We start from the raw sequence: 15,869 nt of genomic DNA on the forward strand, positions 1-15,869 counted from the left end.
TTGCAGCTCAATATTATAAAAGCAAACAATCCAATCCAAAAATGGGCAGAAGACCTAAATAGACATTTCTCCAAAGAAGATATACAGATTGCCAGCAGACACAGGAAAGAATGCTCAGCATCATTAATCATTTGAGCAATGCAAATAAAAACTACAATGAGATATCATCTCACACCAGTCAGAATGGCCATCATCAAAATATCTACAAACAATAAATGCTGAAGAGGGTGTGGAGAAAAGAGAACCCTCTTGCACTGCTGGTGGGAATATAAGTTCATACAGCCACTATGGAGAACAGTATGGACGTTTCTTAAAAAACTAAAAATAGAACTACCATACAACCCAGCAATCCCACTACTGGGCATATACCCTGAGAAAACCATAATTCAAAAAGGGTCATTTACCACAATGTTCACTGCAGCTCTATTTACAATAGCCCAGACATGGAAGCAACCGAAGTGTCCATCAACAGATGAATGGATAAAGAAGTTGTGGCACATATATACAATGGAATATTACTCAGGCATAAAAAGGACAAAACTGAGTTATTTGTAGTGAGGTGGATGGACCTAGAGACTGTCATACAGAGTGAAGTAAGTCAGAAAGGGATAAACAAATACTGTATTCTAACATATATATATATATATATATACACTCTTAAAAAAATGGTCATGAAGAACCTAGGGGCATGATGGGAGTAAAGACACAGACATACTAGAGAATGGACTTGAGGACACAGGGAGGGGGGACGGTAAACTGGGACAAAGTGAGAGAGTGGCATGGACATATATACACTACCAAATGTAAAACTGATAGCTAGTGGGAAGCTGCCACATAGCACAGGGAGATCAGCTTGGTGCTTTGTGACCATCTAGAGGGGTGGGATAGGAAGTGTTGGAGAGAGGGAGATGGAAGAGGGAAGAGATATGGGGATATATGTATATGTATATCTGATTCACTTTGTTATAAAGCAGAAACTAACACACCATTGTTAAGCAATTATACTCCAATAAAGGTGTTAAGAAAAAAGACATAAATTATAGGAGGGAAGAAATCTAAATGTATTTTTTATAAATAATATACATGTATATAGAATATCCAAGAAGTGTATGGATAAACTACTTTAAATAATAAATGAATTTATTTAGCAAAATAGCTGGTTGCAAGATCAATACATAAATAAAATACTATTCCAACATATTAACAACAGACTTCGGAAATGAACTTTTTGAAACATCATTTAAATAATATAAAATATATCAAATACCTACATAAATCTATTTCTTGATATAGGTAGTAGTAAGACAGTTTTGTTTATTTCAATTCGTCAAGTTGTACCTATGATTTGCACACTTTTTTGGGGTATATATGTTTTACATATGTTATATACTTGAATAAAATATTTTTTTAAAATAATAAACAAAGATGTCCAAAAATATGCATGAACCTTAGAAAAATAACGTTGAGTGAAAATATTAATTTCCAGAAGGTTATAGATAGCATTAAGCCTTTTTTATAAAGTTAAAACATCAAAAATTATATATATATATATAACATATATAATATATAAGATATATATCTTCAGAATAAAAACAAATGCAATAAAGCTAAATAAAACAGAAAGCCAGGGAACAGTGAACACAGGATTCAGGATAGGTGTCCCAGGGGAATGGAACAGCAGGGGGAAAATATATGGTTAAAAGTCAAATTACTGTCAAGACCAAAGTTTCCTTTTGAGTGTTGGGTTTGTGCATGCTATTATATTATAAATACTGATTTACTAAATATATAACTAAAAGTACTCTATGTATGAGACCAATAAATAGAGTATGCCATTAAAAATGTTTATAATGAAGGCAATTCTGAGCATCTGTGATCCAACTTTTTTTTTTTTGGCTGCACTGGGTCTTTGTTGCTGCACGTGGGCTTTCTTTAGTTGTGGCGAGCAGGGGCTACCCTTAATTTCAGTGCACGGGCTTCTCATTGCAGTGGCTTCTCTTATTATGGAGCACAGGCTCCAGGCATGCAGGTTTCAGTAGTTGTGGCGTGTGGGCTCATTAGTTGTGGTGCACGAGCTTAGTCGCTCTGCGGCATGTGGGATCTTCCTGAGCCAGGGCTCAAACCTGTGTCCCCTGCATTGGAAGGCGGATTCTTAACCACTGCAACACCAGGAATGTCCTGTGATCCAACTTTTTAAAAAAATAAATTTTACAGACCTACTAGAGAATGGACTTGAGGATATGGGGAGGGGGAAGTGTAAGCTGTGACAAAGCGAGAGAGAGGCATGGACGTATATACACTACCAAACGTAAGGTAGATAGCTAGTGGGAAGCAGCTGCATAGCACAGGGAGATCAGCTCAGTGCTTTGTGACTGGCTAGAGGGGTGGGATAGGGAGGGTGGAAGGGAGGGAGACGCAAGAAGGAAGAGATATGGGAACATATGTATATGTATTACTGATTCACTTTGTTATAAAGCAGAAACTAACACACCATTGTAAAGCAATTATACTCCAATAAAAAAAATACAGACTAAAAAAAATAAATTTTAAATTATGATGAAAAACATTTGATGTCAACTTAAAAATGTGTGAGAGGATAATGTATTTTCAAAATTCTTTCAGGGGTTATGCAAGAAAAATGTTTAAAGCTGACTCATCTAGAAGACAGTTTTTCATCTTAGATTCATAAAATTAATTTTTTCAGCCCTCTAAAAACTGAAATATGTCTGCTCATTATTCTTTCTACTACTCTAGTAACTATAAAGAAAAAAACTAGACCTATGTTTCCAAAACAATTTTATAAAATATTAGTTTGGGGGCTTCCCTCGTGGCGCAGTGGTTGAGAGTCCGCCTGCCGATGCAGGGGACACGTGTTCGTGCCCCGGTCCAGGAAGATCCCACATGCCGCGGAGTGGCTGGGCCCGTGAGCTATGGCCGCTGAGCTTGAGCGTCCGGAGACTGTGCTCCACAACGGGAGAGGCCACAACAGTGAGAGGCCCGCGTACAGCAAAAAAAAAAAAAAAAAAAAAAGTATATATATATATATATATATATATATATATATATATATATAAAAATATATAAAAGTATATATATATATATATATTAGTTTGGGTAATGTTGATAAGTAATGTGCACACACACACACACACACCCCACAAAATAGTTCTATGTTACCATTTGGGAAATACTATGTACTATGTTATGCTACTGGAAAAGTATAACACACTTTAGTGTATTAAGACACTGAAAAGTCCTACAGTAAATACATGTGAAGGCATGTTTAACTTTGCTTAATCTCATGTTTCCTAAATTTATTTGGTCATATAAAAGTTTGGTGTGTGTGTGTGTGTGTGTTTATTGTATGTTTGTTTTAGCAGCACTATCCTATTAACATTCAATGTTCTGAAGGATACCAGTTAGGTAACAGTGGTCTACTGGAGTAGCATAATATATATAATATATTCTTAGTGAAGCCATACTGACGTTTAGTGATCACCATTTCCTTTCAAAGTACCTTTTAGTACATTTAGAATCTTTCTTAGAATTCCATTGTTTCACTCAAATAAATAACATGATATCCTCCCATCATCAGTCTTATGGAACCTCTTTTATTCTTCTTAAGATTACTAATAATCATTCATCAATTCCATTCACTAAAATCCTCACTACTCTAGGAAGTTGTTCCCCCATGCCTCATAGAGCCTGAGAATTAAGATAAGCGTACCATGTGTGAATACCAAGTCTACCTGTAAGTATTTGGAATGGGGTGATATACTATAATAAAGCAGATGAATGCTAATATTATGAAAAGGTTGACTGGAGAAAAGAACACTTCTATTTTTAGGCGATAAGACTGAAAAGAAACACTTTGGGAGTGGTTATTATGTGCCAACAACTGTGTATACCACTATATGTCCATTATTTCATTTCAACCTTCATGAAAATCCTCTGAAGTAACTATTATTGTCCCTGTTTGACAGAAAACTAAGCACAGTGTTTAAATAACTTGCTCAAGTTAATGTAACTAGTAAAGAGAGAAGCAATATTTCAAAAGTAGGTTTATTTGATTTCACGTGCACTTTTTTTCACATTCTTATTTATTGATGTATAGTTGATGTACAATATTATATAAGTTACAGGAGTACAATATAGTGATTTATAATTTTTTTTGTCAATGTGTTCTTAACCACTATGTTATAATGCCTCCTTGAGGACAAAGACCATATTTTATTTATATTGTGATACTTCAGAATACCTAGCATAGTAGTTGCTCAAAAAATATTTGCTGAATGAATGAATATATAAATAACTACATTTCAGCTAGGTCAAGGGACTTTCATGCATTCAAGTAATTTATGTGCTCTAGGATAATATCCCTATCATTCTTGGAATTTCAATTCCAATTCATTAGTGTTGTTCTATGTAATGTTGTTCTTCTATAAAGTCTGACTAAATGCCACTAATGTATTTCAAAATTAATCATTGAAATTCTGGAAATTAAACCAAAAATAGATTGTAAAAACAGCTTAATAGATTTTGCATACCCTTGAATAAAGGACTGCAGGATGTGTGAAGTCTCCATGGATAAAGGTATCAGTGTAATGAACAAAGATTTTCTCAAAGTTTAGATTCTTATTTTCCACTACCAAGACTCTATTACTTTACTGGAGAGTGCTCATCTTAGATATCACTACATATTATGATAGTATTGGTATCATTTGTTAATAGTTATGGAAAAATTATTTCTAATTTTTCAAGGTCTCTAAGTTCACCATCCTAATTGAATACCTACTATACTTCAGGGATTCACAATCTCATAAAGACAAACACATCTAAGTAAATAATTCTACTACAAGGGAGTTACAAATGCAATAAAAGAGGCAAAAGCAAGATGCTATAGGAAAAGATTCATTAAGACAAGGTGTACCTGAAAAAGTTATATTCATTCAAAAGACAATTTATTGGGCAACTATCACATGCCAGGCACTGTGCACATTATGAAACAGACAGAGATGCATTAACATAAGATTTCTACACTTAAGTTCATACCTTTGTAGGATTGACTGAAAATAAACAAAAATTATGCTGCTAACTGTGGAGTGTTATAAAAAACTGCATATAAAATAATGTGGGAGAACAGTAAAGGAAAAGACTTAATCTTGTATGATATAAAATGAAGAAGTTTTGCTGAGGAGTTAACTTTTAAAATTTTATTTATTTATATTGTTTTGAATATGTAATATACTCAAATGGTTCAAAAATATAACAATATATCAAGGTTTATATTAAGTCCCATCCCCTCCCTATCTACACCACTCTTCCCTATCCTCCAAGTAACTACTTTTATTAGCTCTTGTGTATACTTCCATTGTTTATGTAAATACAAGAAAACGAAGATATATGTCATTATCACTTCCAACCTTTATTTATTCAAAAGGATGAATTATTCCTTTTCTTACTTTTTTTTCACTTAACTATGTATCCTGGAGGTCTTCCCATATCAGTATATATAGAGAGGTTCCTTTGTTTTGTAAACAGATGCATAGTATTCCATTGTATTGGTATCCCATAATTTACTAAACTAGTGATGGACATTTGGGCTATTTCCAATCTTTTATTAATTACAAACAGTATACCAATAAATATCCTTGTATACATATGCAAGTATATATGTAGACATAAATTCTCATTAGGAGTACTGAGTCAAAGAATAAATTCATTTGTATTTTTGATAATTACCAAATTATCCATAGGAATTAACCTACCAAAATATATGAGAATGCTTGTTTCCCAAAGCTGATTGGTAAAAATTCTATTTGTATCTTAATGTATATTTCTCTTATTATGAGTGAGGTTGAGCATTTTTTATATATATGGGGAATTCATATTCCTTTTTCCCTGAACTGTGCATTTATGTCTTTTTCTCCTTTTTCTAATGGATTACTTGTCTTTTTCATATCAATTTCTAAGGCCTCTTAATAAACTAGGAAGATTAGCTCTCTTCTATCAGTTGCAAGTATTTTTCCAGCTTTTCATTACTCATTTGAAAAAAAAATTTTTTCATGGCTTTTTCCCTGTCATGCAGAAGATATTTTTTAAGTAGTCGACATAATCAATCTTTTCTTTTTTGGCTTCTGCATTTTAAGCCATAGTTAAAAAGGCCTTTCCTATCCCTCGATTATAAAAAACATTCACTGGTGTTTTCTTTTTGTCTTTTTGTAGCTTCTTTTTTTTAACATTCAGGGTTTATTCTGGGTGTTCAATGTACATTAGTATAATCCCCTTGTATCTGTTTCTTTCTTTGCCTTTTATTGGAATATCTTAAAGCAAATCCAGATATCATGTCTGTTCACTCCTAAATACTTCACTATGCATGTCTAACTGATAGGACTTATTTTTTCATGTAACTATCATGCCATTATCATACCTAACAAAATTAACAGTAGTTCCTTAAAGCCATCTGATACCCAGGCTACATTAAATTTTTCCTGATTACCACAAAGATGACTTTCATTTATTGTTTTCTTGTCAGTATCCAGATAAGGTCCACACATCATGTTTGGTTGTTATATCTCTTAAGTTTGTTTTATTCTACATCTCCCTGCTTTTTCCCCCTGTTATGTACATACATTTAAGGAGCAGACAGAGGGGAACCAGAAGAGTGTAGTGTCACTCTTTAAAACTGGCTTTAGAGCTTCCTCAAATTTTTTGGATAAAATAATAATATTGTATTTTAAAAAGCAAATAACATTTAGCTTTGCCCAGCGTGTTTAATTTTATCAAGACATGTGATTCATAAAAAGTAATTTGTTTTTGATAAATGTAAACTTTATTGCATTAATCCAGAATTCCTCAAATAGTTCCCTTGTGAGCATATTTTATCAGTTAGCATTTTATATACTTATTGTTATATTTGAAATATTTTCTAATGGGAGGGCAAAATAATTTTAGTAATGTATCATATTTGGGTACAGTATGTACAATGCCCCTGAAGCAGTGTGGCCAGAGTGTAGTAAGCAAGGGTTTGAGTGACTAGAGGTGAAGTGCAAAGAAAGAGGCAGACGCCAAACCATGCAGGGCTTTCTAGGCCCATTAATGATTTTGGCTTTTATCCTGAGAACAATGGGAAGTCATTGAATAGTTTTAATTTTTCAGTTGTACATCTTCAGCTCAGGAAAATTCTGAATATCTGTATGCTGATTAACTAGCTCACACAAAATTTATACAAGGAAATGTGAAGCTGTCTGGCTCTCATCTACCAACATGTGAGTCAAAACTGAGTAAATTATGTTGTCAAGACTGGAAACATGCCATTACATTTCTCTTCACATTTCCATCAACTCCCAAAGTTTATGCATAACCAGAACTGACCTGCTACCTGACACATAAGAATTCAGGGTTCAAAAGTTTCTTTTTGAAGAGAAAATAAATTATACTTGTGAAAAAAGAAAAGTCGTACAGTCATTACCTTTTCTGATGTTACTTCACTGTCATTCATTTCCCCTCCCACTTGCCTAAGATGCATGTTTTTTCTGTGATGAAAGCTACAGTTTCATCACCATTGGTTGGTTCAGTTATAAAATCCAGTTTCCTCATAAGCAGATCTCCAAAACACATTTTGTCAGTCACTTAATATTCACCAAATGAGACTTGTTACTTGTAATACAAATTAGATGTTAAATAAAAGAAGATGTGGCACATATATACAATAGAATATTACTCAGCCATAAAAAAGAAATGAAATTGAGCTATTTGTAATGAGGTGGATGGAACTAGAGTCTGTCATACAGAGTGAAGTAAGTCAGAAAGAGAAAGACAAATATGGTATGTTAACACATTTATATGGAATTTAAGAAAAAGAATGTCATGAAGAACCTAGGGGTAAGACAGGAATATAGATACAGACCTACTACAGAATGGACTTGAGGATATGGGGAGGGGGAATGGTAAGCTGTGACAAAGCGAGAGAGTGGCATGGACATATATGCACTACCAAACATAAAATAGATAGCTAGTGGGAAGCAGCCGCATAGCACAGGGAGATCAGCTCGTTGCTTTGTGACCACCTAGAGGGGTGGGATAGGGAGGGTGGGAGGGAGGGAGACGCAAGAGGGAAGAGATATGGGAACATATGTATATGTATAACTGATTCACTTTGTTATAAAGCAGAAACTAACACACTATTGTAAAGCAATTATACTCCAATAAAGATGTAAAAAAAAAAAAAGCAGATTTCCCTGAGTCACAATAACAATGTGCTATTCTTGTGACAGTGCTATACATTTTTCCATGCTCATTTCAATATTTAAAATCAACCTTCTTGGAAGGCAGCATATTGTAGCAGAGGAAACATCAAGTTTGAAGTCAATCAAAACAGGATTGCAATCCCAGTTCCACCACATATTTGTAGTGTATCTGGCCAAATCACAGGCTCTCTGAGTCTGTTTTTTCATCTGCACAATGGGAATAACAGTACCTAACATGCAGAGTTGCTGTGAAGATTGAGTGAACTAGTTTATATAAAGCATATGGCACCCAGTAGATACTCAATATAATTATGTTGTTGTATTGTGATATTTAATATACTCCTAATGTTTGATTTGGAGAAGTTGAGATGTATTAGCATTTCTCAGTATACACATATTACCAGTTAACTGATAACCTCTCACTGATAATTGATACATTTCATCACTGATATATTTCATTGATAATCACTCATTTATATTGTTTGAGGGATTGTTGATTTCACTCTTTATGCCCCTAGTTCATCCACTTTTCGTTTAATAAATTAAGCCATTAACATTACTAGACAAAATTATTTTGCCTGGTTTTTCTTCATTTTTTAACATAGTTCTTTTTTCTGTTATAATTTATTTTCTTACTAGAATAGTAATATAACCATAAATGACTTTCATTTCCTGGGTCACATCATCAGATGTAAGATATAGTTATTTTAACAATCATCAAATAGTATTTCTATAAGTCTGGACTCATTTGCTTCAAATCAAAACTACAATAATATATCATCTCACAGTAGTCAGAATGGTCATCATCAAAAAATCTAGAAACAATAAATGCTGGAGAGGGTGTGGAGCAAAGGGAACACTCTTGCATTGCTGGTGGGAATGTGAATTGGTTCAACCACTATGGAGAACAGTATGGAGGTTCCTTAAAAACTACAAGTAGAACTACCATATAACCCATCAATCCCACTACTGGGCATATACCCTGAGAAAACCAAAATTCAGGAAGAGGCATGTACCAAAATGTTCATTGCAGCTCTATTTACAATAGCCCGGAGATGGAAACAACCTAAATGACCATCATCGGATGAATGAATAAAGAAGATGTGGCACATATATACAATGGAATATTTGTCAGCCATAAAAAGAAACGAAATTGAGCTATTTGTAATGAGGTGGATAGACCTAGAGTCTGTCATACAGAGTGAAGTTAAGTCAGAAAGAGAAAGACAAATACCGTATGCTAACACATATATATGGAATTTAAGAAAAAAAATGTCTTGAAGAACCTAGGGGTAAGACAGGAATAAAGACACAGACCTACTGGAGAATGGACTTGAGGATATGGGGAGGGGGAAGGGTGAACTGTAACAGGGTGAGAGAGAGGCCTGGACATATATACACTAACAAACTTATGGTTGGTAGCTAGTGGAAAGCTGCCGCATGGCACAGGGCTATCTGCTCGGTGCTTTGTGACCGCCTGGAGGGGTGGGATAGGGAGGGTGGGAGGGAGAGAAGCACAAGAGGGAAGAGATATGGGAACATATGTATATGTATAACTGATTCGCTTTTCTATAAAGCAGAAACTAACACACCATTGTAAAGCAATTATACCCCAATAAAGATGTTAAAAAAAATTAGCTGTTAACCTTATGGGGATTCCCTTTTGTGTTATTTGTTGTTTTCCCCTTGCTGCTTTTAATATTTTTTCTTTGTATTAACTTTTTGATAGTTTCATTAACATGTGTCCTGGCATGTTTCTCCTTGGATTTATCCTGAATGGGACTCTCTGTGCTTCCTGGACTTAACTATTTCCTTTCCCATATTAGGGAAGTTTACAACTATAATTTCTTCAAATATTTTCTCAGTCCCTTTCTTTTTCTCTTCTTCTTCTGGGACCCCTATAATTCAAATATTGGTGTGTTTAATGTTGTTCCAGAGTTCTCTGAGACTGTCCTCAATTCTTTCCATTCTTTTTTGTTTATTCTGCTCTAGAGTAGTTATTTCCACTATTTTATCTTCCAGGTCACTTATCCTTTCCTCTTCCTCAGTTATTCTGCTATTGATCCCTTCTAGAGAATTTCTAATTTCATTTATTGTTTTGTTCATCACTGTGTGTTTGCTCTTTAGTTCTTCTAGGTCCTTGTTAAACATTTCTTGTATTTTCTCCATTCTATTCCCAAGATTTTGGATCATCTTTACTCTCATTTTTCTGAATTCTTTTTCAGGTAGACTGCCTATTTCCTCTTCATTTGTTAGGTCTCGTGGGTTTTTGCCTTGCTCCTTCATCTGCTGTGTGTTTCTTTGTCTTCTTTTTTGCGTTACTTACTGTGTTTGTGTTCTTCTTTTTGCAGCCTGCACGTTCGTAGTTCCTGTTGTTTTTGGTGTGTGCCCCCAGTGGGTAAGGTTGGTTCAATGGGTTGTGTAGGCTTCCTGGTGGAGGGGACTAGTGCCTGTGTTCTGGTGGATGAGGCTGCATCTTGTCCTTCTGGTGGGCAGTTCCACGTCTTGTGGTGTGTTTTGGGTTGTCAGTGGCCTTATTATTACTTTAGGCAGCCTCTGTACTAATGGATGGGCTTGTGTTCCTCTCTTGCTAGTTGTTTGGCGTAGTTTGTCCAGCAGTGTAGCTTGCTGGTCATTGAGTGGAGCTGGGTCTTGGCATTGTGATGGAGGTCTGTGGGAAATTTTCACCATTTGATTTTACATGGAGCTGGGAGGTCTCTTTTTTACTAGTGTCCTGAACTTGGCTCTCACACCTCAGAGGCACAGCCCTGACACCTGGCTGGGGCACCAAGAGCCTGTCTCCCACACATCTCAGAATAAAAGGGAGGAGAAAAAAGCAAGAAAGAAAGATTGAAGAAGATAAAATAATATAAAATAAAAAAATAAAATAAAGTTATTAAAATACAAAATAAAAACAACTATTATTTTTTTAAGTAATAAAAATAAGAAAGAAAAAAGAAGAGAACAACCAAAGCAAAAAACAAATCCTCCAATGATAACAAGTGCTAAAAACTATACTAAAAAAAAAATGACAGACAGACAACCCTAGGACAAATGGTAGAAGCAAAGCTATACAGACAAAATCACAAACAGAAGCATACACATACACACTCACAAAAAGAGAAAAAGGGAAAAATATATATATATCATTGCTCCCAAAGTCCACCTCCTCAATTTGGTATGATTTGTTGTCTATTCAGGTATTGCAGAGATTCAGGGTACATCAAGTTGATTGTGGAGATTTAATCCCCTGCTTCTGCTGCTTCTGGGAGAGATTTCCCTTTCTCTTCTTTGTTTTCACAGCTCCTGAGGTTCAGCTTTGGAATTGGACTCGCTTTTTGTGTAGGTCGCCTGAGAGCATCTGTTGTCCACTCAGACAGGATGGGGTTAAATAAGCAGCTGATTCGGGGGCTCTGGCTCACTCAGGCCAGGGAGAGAGGGGGTATGGATTGCAGAGGAGCCTGTGATGGCAGAGACCGGCGTGACATTGCACCAGATTGGGGTGCACCGTGCGTTCTCCTGGGGAAGTTGTCCCAGGATCACCGGATCCTGGCAGTGGTGGGCTTCACAGGCTCCCTGAAGGTGAGGTGTAGATAGTGACCTGTGTTTGCACACAGACTTCTTGGTGGCAGTAGCAGCAGCCTTAGCATCTCATGCCCGTCTCTGGGGTCTGTGCTGATAGCCACAGCTCACGCCCGTCTCTGGAGCTTCTTTAAGCGGTGCTCTTAATCCCCTCTCCTCACGCACCAGGAAACAAAGAGGCAAGAAAATGCCTCTTGCCTCTTCGGCAGCTCCAGACATTTTCCTGGACTCCCTCCCTGCTAGCTGTGGCACACCAGCCCCTTCAGGCTGTGTTCACACAGCCAACCCCAGTCCTCTCCCTGGGATCTGACCGAAGCCCAATTGTCAGCTCCCAGCCGCCACCCGTCCCGGCGGATGAGCAGACAAGCATCTCAGGCTGGTGAGTACCGGTCGGCACTGATCCTCTGTGTGGAAATCTCTCTGCTTTGCCCTCCACACCCATGTTGCTGCGCTCTCCTCTGTGGCCTGAAAGCTTCCTCCCTCCGCCACCTGCAGTCTCTGCCTGCGAAGGGGCTTCCTAGTGTGTGGAAACCTTTACTCCTTCACAGCTCCCTCCCACTGGTGCAGGTCCTGTCCGTATTCCTTTGTCTCTGTTTTTTTCTTTTTTTCTTTTGCCCTACCCAGGTACGTGGGGAGTTTTTTTGCCTTTTGGGAGGTCTGAGGTCTTCTGCCAGCATTCAGTAGTTGTTCTGTAGGTATTATTCCACATGTAGATGCATTTCTGATGTATTTGTGGGGAGGAAGTTGATCTTCATGTGTTACTCTTCCACCTTCTTGAAGCTAACTCCTTAGGTAAGTTTATTCCTAGGTATTTTATTCTTTTTGTTGCAATGGTAAATGGGATTGTTTCCTTTATTTCTCTTTCTGATCTTTTATTGTTAGTGTATAGGAATGCAAAAGATTTCTGTGCATTAATTTTGTATCCTGCGACTTTACCAAATTCATTCATTGGCTCTAGTAGTTCTCTGGTGGTGTCTTTTCTATGTATAGTATCATGTCATCTGCAAACAGTGACAGTTTTATTTCTTTTCCAATTTAGATTCCTTTTATTTCTTTTTCTTTTCTGATTGCTGTGGCTAGGACTTCCAAAACCATGTTGAATAAAAGAAGTCAGACTGGACATCCTTGCCTTTTTCCTGATATTAGAGGAAATGCTTTCAGTTTTTCACTATTGAGAATGATGTTTGCTGTGGGTTTGCCATATATGACCTTTATTATGTTGAGGTAGGTTCCCTCTATGCCCACTTCTGGAAAAAAATTATAGTAAAGGGGTGGTGAATATTTTGAAAAGTTTTTCTGCATCTACTGAGATGATCATATGGTGTTTATTCTTCAGTTTTTTAATATGGTGCATCACATTGACTGATTTGTGTATATTGAAGAATCCTTGCATCCCTGGGATAAATCCCACTTGATCATGGTGTATGATCCTTTTAATGTGCTGATGCATTCTATTTCTTAGTATTTTGTTGAGGAAGTTTATGTCTATGTTCATTGGTGATATTGTTCTGTAATTTTCTTTTTTATGATATTTGTCTGGTTTGGGTATCAGGGTGATGGTGGCCTCATAGAATGAGCTTGGAGGTGTTCCTCCCTCTGCAATTTTTTGGAAGAGTTTGAGAAGGATAGTTGTTAGCCTTCTCTAAATGTTTGATAGAATTCTCCTGTGAAGTCATCTGTTCCTGGACTTTTGTTTGGTGGAAGATTTTTAATCACAGTTTCAATTTCATTACTTGTGTGTGGTCTGTTTATATTTTATGTTTCTTCCTGGTTAAGGCTTGGAAGGTTGTACTTTTCTAAGAATTTGTCCATTTCTTCCAGGTTGTTCATTTTATTGGCATAGAGCTGCTTGTAGTAGTCTCTCATGATCCTTTGTATTTCTGCAGAGTCAGTTGTAACTTCTCCTTTTTCATTTCTAATTCTGTTCTTTTGAGTCTTCTCCCTTTTTTTTCTTGATGAGCCTGGCTAAAGGTTTGTCAATTTTGTTTAACTTCTCAAAGGACCAGCTTTAATTTCATTGACCTTTGCTATTGTTTTCTTCATCTCTATTTCATTTATTTCTGCTCTGGTCTTTATGATTTCTTTCCTTCTGCTAACTTTAGGTTTTGTTTGTCCTCCTTTCTCTAGTTGCTTTGGTGTAATGTTAGGTTTTTTATTTGATATTTTTCTTCTTTCTTGAGGTAGGATTTTATTGCTATAAACTTCCCTCTTAGAACTGCTTTCTCTGCATTCCATAGGTTTTTGGTCATTTCGTGTTTTTGTTTCATTTGTTTCTAGGCATTTTTTGATTTCCTCTTTGATTTCTTCAGTAATCCATTGGTTGTTTAGTAGCACCTTATTTAGCCTCCATGTGTTTGTGGTGTTTACTATTTTTTCCTGTAATAGATTACTAATCTCACAGCATTGTGTTCAGAAAAGATGTTTGACACAAATTTTTCTCAAATTTACCAAGGCCTGATTTGTGACCCAGGATGTGATCTATCCTGGAGAATGTTCTGTGTGCACTTGAGAAGAAAGTGTATTCTGCTGCTTTCAGATGGAGTTTTCTATAAACATCAGTGAAGTCTGTCTGGTCTAATGTGTCACTTGAGGTTTGTGTTTCCTTATTAATTTTTCTGTCTGGATGGTCTGTCTATTGATGTAAGTGGAGTGTTCAAGTCCCCCACTATTATGGTGTTACTGTTGATTTCTTCTTTTATGGCTATAGAGTTTTCCTTATGTATTGAGGTGCTCCTCTATTGGATGCATAAATATTTAGAATTGTTATATCTTCTTGGATTTTCCCTCGATCATTATGTAGTGTCCTTCCTTGTCTCTTGTAACTATCTTTATTTTAAAGTCTATTTTGTCTGTTATTAGTTTTGCTACTTCAGCTGTCTTTTGATTTCCATTAGTTTGGAATGTGTTTTTCTATCTTCTCACTTTCAGTTTGTATGTGTCCCTAGATCTGAAGTGGGTCTCTTGTAGACAGCATATATATGGGTCTTGTTTTTCTATCCATTCAGCCAGTCTGTGTCTTTTGGTTGGAGCATTTAATCCATTTACATTTAAGGTAATCATCAATATGCACATTCCTATTTCCATTTTCTTTAATGTTTTGGATTTGTTTTCATAATCGTTTTTTATTCTCTTTTGTTTCCCACCTAGAGAAGTTCCCTTTAGCATTTGTTGTAAAGCTGGTTTGGTAGTGCTGAATTCTTTTAGCTTTTGCTTGTCTTTAAATCTTTTGATTTGTCCATCAAATCTGAATGAGAGCAAACTTCATGTCTCCACCAGGGTTGCTGGTCCCTTCCAGTTTCTTCTTTTCTTTTTTTCTTTCTTTTGTCCTACCCATTTGAGTGGGGATTTTTCTCATCCTTTTAGGTGTCTGAGGTCTTTCAGTAGTGTTCAGTAGGTGCTCCATGAGAATTGTTTCATTTGTAGATGTATTCTTGATGTACTCCTAAGGAGAGACAAATTCTATGTCCTCCTATTCTGCCGTCTTGACTCTGCCCCAAGCATGGCCTTCTAACTATAAGTATTCTTTTTTCTTTAAATTGGTAGAACCATGGCCATTCTATTTTAATTTTGTGCAGCACTACTTTTCCTCTCTGAGTACTGTTACCTCTTTGGAGCACTCAACTGCAGGGTGCACAGAGCTTTTACAGAATGTTTCAGCAAGCAGGCAGTCCTGGGATACCAGCAACAACTGTCTTCATCAAATATGTCCTCATCAACCAAATGAGTAATGATAATGTGGGGCCCAAGACCACTCACCCAGTGGAAGAATCCCAGCTTCAGACAGGGGACAAGCATAGTACAGGTAATATCTGGATATTGCTTGACACTTAACAGACTGTTCTCAATAAGTATCCTTTCTTTGCTGAGTTTCAAAGCTTCCAATATCTTGACAGCTGGGAAGTGAAAGGCAGAGGGAGGGAGCGCAGGGCAAGAGCAGCACAGTGCATGTGCCCATGGGGGTGGCCCCCTGAGGGACCCAGGAGCAGAATAATCAATTCTTTTTCTAAGCACTCTACGCTTGGCTCACAGGCCCAGATT

The sequence above is a fragment of the Delphinus delphis genome, chromosome X (genome assembly GCF_949987515.2).
Source record: "Delphinus delphis chromosome X, mDelDel1.2, whole genome shotgun sequence".
Lineage (NCBI taxonomy): Eukaryota > Metazoa > Chordata > Mammalia > Artiodactyla > Delphinidae > Delphinus > Delphinus delphis.